Raw genomic sequence first — 6,410 nt, forward strand, 5'->3', positions numbered from 1 at the left:
CTGATTTATAGCCTTTGCAATCTAGCCTGGAGTAATATTTTAAAAGACCCACAAAGCTTTAATTAAATATCTCCTTCACAGCAAATCTAGTTTTGCTATCAGGTAGGAAAGACAACCATTAGTCCTGAGAAGCCTGCCTGTTTGGGTGGGATGAGGTCTTTTTGAGGGCTGTGTAGCTGTTTCCATAATTATCAACATAAAAAGACTCTGGAACTCATTCTTTGAGATATCTTCCTTCCCCAATTCAGGAGCACAGTCAAGTTCAGGCCTTGCGCCCTACAGTTACAGACCTTAGTGGTTGGCTGTATATCTCCCAGAATTCTCAGCTGTTTTGCATCTATAATGAAGAAAACCAGACAGAAAGCATACAATAACTGTTATTTGTGAGAACAAAAAATGAATGGTATGCTAATATTCCTTGGGTAAGTAAACTCAAGCATAATCAAAGAAAGGGAAGGAGGAGAGGCATTAGTCATTTGTTGTTCAATATATATGATCCAGGCATTAGCAAAATCTAAGTCACAGTCACATATTCCACTGATAAGATCTCATGACTTAAACATCTGGCCCTATTTTAGTCTTTCTTGCTTCTTTTCCATCCTTTACCCCTGACGTTTGAGTGGTTTTTGGCAGAGGGGGGATAACACCCAACAAAGATTTTTGGAGAACCTCCCTTTTATGTGATTTCCATTGGTCTTAATGAAGACACCACCGAGATATGGCATCTAGAGTTCTATGTTGTAGCATTTTTTCCTACTGTGCTCCTCATCATTTTGAGAAATGATGGTTATTACCTGCATGGGACAGGTAGTTGCAATGTTTAATCTGAACAGTCAGCCACTCTGATATTTCATGAAGTGGCTGGGAGTAAAAAAATTATGATTAATTTATTAATCATGCTTTGTAGGAGTTGAATTTACTGCTCCTTTGAAAGATAGATAGAAGCATAGAGGTGTGGTTGCAAGTGCATGAATGTTGCACTGCCCTGATAGTCAATTCTGTGCCTCAAAGATGTTGGTAGACTGAAGTCTCTTCCTGTTCCTTCTATGTTATAGGTAAGAGTTTCGTCACCTGTTTAAAGTTACATGAGTTCTTGGTTCTTTTTTAAGGCTGCTTTCTTTTTTAGAGACATGCACCATTGTTCCACACATTCTAGAGATCTTAATCTCTTCACCAGACCATTCCTCCCTTTTTTGTCTTCTCTTTACTGCATAGTCATACAAGAAAAGGGAGCATGGTGGATCAGAGCCAGCTAACTAGTTCCACCTATTGCTGTTTTTTTCCCCTCTACCTCTTACTAATGTTTGAGCAATCAAGTTGGAACCTGCAAAACTTGGACAGGTTCACCCCATGCTAAATCTATCCCTTTGGCCTACTTTTAAGTGGCAAAAACAACATGATAGAATATTTCCCCCATAACTGCAAAAGAATAACATGCCTGGAAGAGTGTCTGCTCTAGGCATCATGGTTATCTTTGCCCAATACAGCTTGACTACAGTTTGCTCACTTAACCCAATTTTCTTGGTTTGCACAATACACTGAACCACAAAATAACCACCTAGGCTAAATGCACATCAAGTCATAGTAAGTTGAAATGTACTTGGCTCATTTGTAGCTTGTTGAGTTCAGTATAAGTAATCTCTGCTTACAATATGAGGGTCCCATAGAGCTAAACTGAATGATCCTTGTAAATATATGGATTGCAAATCTCTTTCAGTTAGGACAATAGAGACATCCATAAAGGGGGTGTGTGTCAAATGATGAAAGCAACTCTGTGTCAGTAAGATACCAACTCTTTGTACAGAGATTGGGGTGTCACATGTACACAGGCAGAAGTCATTGTTACACCTTCTGGGGAAATAGGAACTTGAAATTAGGGTAGCATGGAAGCATCTATTGTTATATGTGGTCTAACTTAACCCAGGGATGTGGTGGCTCAGTTGTGACATGGTAGCTCAGTGGCTAAGACTCTGAGCTTGTTGATCAGAAAGGTCAGCAGTTCAGTGGTTTGAATCCCTAGCACAACATAATGGAGTGAGCTTCCATTACTTGTCCCAGCTTCTGCCAACCTAGTCGTTCGAAAGCATGTAAAAATGCAAGTAGAAAAATAGGGACCACTTTGGTGGGAAGGTAGCAGCATTCAGTGTGCCTTCGCCATTTAATCAGGCCAGCCACATGACCACAGAGACATCTTCAGACAGCGCTGGCCCTTCAGCTTTGTAACGGAGATGAGCACCACCCCCTTGAACCAGAAACGACTAGCACGTGTGTGCGAGGTGAACCTTTACCTTTACCTAACATAACCCAAAGAATGCAAAGTAAATTTTTGTTTTCCAAAAAGAAGATGGAGATCTTGCTTCAACATTATTATCAATCAGACCAAATGTTTTTCTGGTTCCTCAAGATGCAGACAACTCTGTCAGAGACCTGCAGCTGACTAATATAAGAATTCCCCAAGCCCAACTCCTTACAACACAACCATACATATCTATATGTCCTTTATTCAAGAGATGACAAATACAGGTAGTCCTTGACTCATGACCACAATTGGGATTTGAATTTCTGTGACTAAGCCAGGCATTAAGTGAGTCATGCCCAATTTTAGGACCTTTTCTGTCGTGGCTATTAAATGAATCAGGTGGTTGTTAAGTGAATCCAGCTTCTCTCCATTAACTTTGATTAAGCTAACTGGAAAAGTCACAAATGGTGATCACATGATCCCAGAACGCTGCAACCATCATAAATACACAACAGAGGTCAGGCACCTGAATGTTGATCATGTAGCTGTGGAGATGTTACAACAGTTGTAAGCATGAGGACCACTTGTAAGTCATTTCTTTCAAAACCGTTGTAACTTTGAATAGTCACTAAAGCAATGGTTGTAAGTCAAAGATTTCCTATACAATAGATGGCTGGGCATATCAACAAAAATACATATTTCTTTTTTCTTATTTTTATTAAACAAACACAATATTTAAAGGGAGGAAGTTATGCTTTCTTTGAAAGATACCTTTTTTTCTCTTCTGGAATGGTGATGTGACACAGTTTTACCCAGTTCATTTCATTAAAAATATAATGTCATGCCTCTGGTGGAGACTGACTCTGAGGGAGAGGAGGAACAGCCGACAGGGAGTGGAAGTGTGGTTCCAGAGGTAGTGGAGGAGCCTCTGGAAAGGCAGAGGCCAACTCGGCAGTCAGAGGAGGATCCAGACCCATCCCCTCTCCATCCTAGGGCATGCAGGGAGGAGAGGAAAAGGGAGAGACATGATCTACTCGGGAGGAGAGGGCCTTGATCCTCTTCATGGGCTGCAGCTGTGACAACTGGATAAGAGGACAGACATGCGTACGGGCGAGTGCTGGAAACAAAGCGTGGAAATATCTCTAGTTTATGGTTCCTCTCTGATTTGGCATCCTTCCCAGTGTGTGTTCTGTTTACTGTGGACGTCCTCTAGCCCTTATCTTGCCTAGTTTGTGTTGTTTTTTACTCTTTATAATATAAACAGCATTTCCTCCTTCTGGTAACTGCTTGTGTGGGAGTTTTTTTGTCTCCAGCCAAGGATATTTGGAGCTTGGAAGCAAAGTGAAGGAATAAAAGAGGCTTCACCTGTTTTTTGTGACTGTGTTTATTTTGTATCCCACCCTGGGTCATCACATATGAATTAGTTAAGTTCACATTAAGTGTAACCAAAAACAATTGTTACTCTATAAGAGGGTAAAGTATAGAGTAAAGTAGTTACGTTTTCCATGTGCTAGATGCAATAGTCTTTCCCACCTGTTGATCATACAAGGGGCATGCATAAGCACACAATCGTACCTACTGTCCCTGTCCTATTGTTCCCATTTATTCGTACCTATTTCCTGTATTCATATGCATGTTTGTTCTCATGTTTATTCTTATATCTATTATCTTGTAAGCGATTCATAAATCAAATAAATAAAAATAAATAAATAAAATACATGGACATGAGCCAGGCTATTTTGATTTTTACATATAATATAAGCCTACATTTCTCACATTTTGATGAGTCACATGTATGTGTAGAAAAAGCGCTTGCATATTACAAAAATTCTAGCCAGAGTTGAGAAGAACATCCTCTAAAAGAGTGGTTGCCAACCGGTGGGCTGCGGGCCACTGGTGGGCCGTGATAAAATTTTGGTGGGCCGCAGAGAAATCTCACGCCAAGATCACCCCTCCCCAAAGCAATTAATCCAGGCTGTGCAGAAACACAAGTGCTACACCACCCACATGGCCTGCGAGAACCCTCCCCGCCCACTCACTCCTTACCCTGTAAACTTGCGTGCTAAATTTCTATTTTTCCTTTTTCCAACCATCAGCTGTTCTGCTGTGCCGGGAGATTTAGATTAGCTAGGAAGCAGAAAATGGTTGGATTTCTTGCTTTCCAGCTAGTCTTTAGATCTTCGGTTCTGCTTTTAAGTACAGCCGGACCTCCCTTAGGACTGAAGGTTTGCTTGCAAGCAAATTTGCATAGCAAGCAAATTTGAGAGACTGAGCTAGCTGATGGCAGATAGATAGATAGATAGATAGATCATTGAATGATTCTGTGAGCAATTCAATCTGCCTGCTTTGCCTGATTTTGGGTAAAAGTTGCTCTTTTTTATAAAAAAAATTCAATATTTACATACATGGTGTGTTGTGAGTTAATTTTGTGAATTTGCTTGCAAGCAAATTTTATGTGACAGACTGAGCTAGCCAATGGCAGATAGATAGATCTCTGAATGAATCTGTGATTCTGTGAGCAACTCAATCTGCCTGCCTGTTTTGCCTGATTTTGGGTAAAAGTTGCTCTTTTTTTTAAATAAAAAATTCAATATTTATGTAAATATTCATAATATTTACATACAAGCCATGCCCAGCCAGTCACATGACCACCAAGCCACACCCACAAATTAGGCCACACCCACAGAACCAGTTAGCAGTCCCTGGGATCTAAAATTATGAGTTTGGTGATCCCTGAGGTCCAAAAGGTTGGCGACCCCTGCTCTAAAAAGAGATGGATTTTATTTTTTTCATGGAATGTCCAACAGGGTTTAATCAGCCATGATCCAAACGGTTTAATGTATTTCATGTACATATTTAACACTACCAACACTAAATTTTTCATCATATTTTTTGTAAATGCTATTTAAACTTACAAAGAACACAAAAGCTAACACAAATTAAAAAGTATAAAGAAAGAAAGAAAGCAAACGTGCAGAAAGAAAAAAATAAAAAGAAAGAAGCAACTTTCAAGTTCCTTTGCACCCAACTGAAGTACAATTACAAAATCATGGTTGAAAAGAAAAAAGCTCACTTTTCTCTATCCTTTTTTTCTAATAATCAAAACTACAAATCATAAATGCATTTTTTCTATTTCATGCAAAAACTCTATAAGGGGTTTCCAGTTATCCATAAATGTACTTATTGTGTTTTTTTAATCTGATCAAAAAAAATAATTTATCCATCAGGTTGATGCAGTGCTGGCCTGGAAACCAGGAGACTGTGAGTTCTAGCCCAGCTGGGCAACTCTGGACCAGTCACTCTCTCACAGGCTAAGCTACCTAAAAGGGGGTGCATATTTGCCTCTGTTATATACTTATGAAATAAAAAAGGCAAAATAGAAATCTAATAAATCTACACAAGTTTCATTATCACCAGCTATTATGCTTTCTTCATATCTTTCATGGCCATTGCATTGTCTACAAGTCACTTCCAGAAAGCTTTGACCCACTGTGGGATCAGCACAAAACCCAACTGTTCTAAGGATATTGTTGGGGAACTAAGTTGGTTTATTTCTCACTTTGGTTTTGTTTATCAGACACTGCAATTAATTGATTTTGAATTTACTTTTCTTTTGAAATTGCACAATATCCTGCTTTGGCATGTAAATCCAGCTGAAGTTTTACAGTTGTTGTGGGAGGTCTCTTTTCCTATTGAAGAATATTCTTGCAGTACTACATCTCCCAGCTCCTAGGCTCCGGTCAGCACTACACAGTAGTCACCATCAAATTTTTTTCTCCCCATTCTCTCCAGAGATGCAGAGTCCTGTTCTTGGAACTTCTCTCTTTGTGTGTATATTGTTTATAATTTTCTTCACTCCCCAATTCTAACTACTGTATTGTAGAAAAATGATCCCAGCTTTAGGGTATGTACTTATTGCTGACAACCATAAGTTGTTATATCCAAGAATAGGGAGGGATTTGTTGAGTCTCCTTACAAAGATAAGAGCCGAGCAGGGCAGGCATTATCTTTATAACTTTAAAACCTATAATATTTCAGGAGTCAGGGCCCATAGATGATGTTATTTGCATTTTCCTGATGAACATCTGGAAGGAGAGAAGGTTAGCACAGTTTGCCTTTTCCCTGAGCACTAGACTTGAAAACAAGGGTAAAAGGCTCCAATCATTTTCAT

This window comes from Notechis scutatus, chromosome 3 (assembly GCF_049901735.1).
Source record: "Notechis scutatus isolate UNSWTSFEM ecotype Mainland chromosome 3, rNotScu1.2, whole genome shotgun sequence".
In the NCBI taxonomy this organism is placed as follows: domain Eukaryota; kingdom Metazoa; phylum Chordata; class Lepidosauria; order Squamata; family Elapidae; genus Notechis; species Notechis scutatus.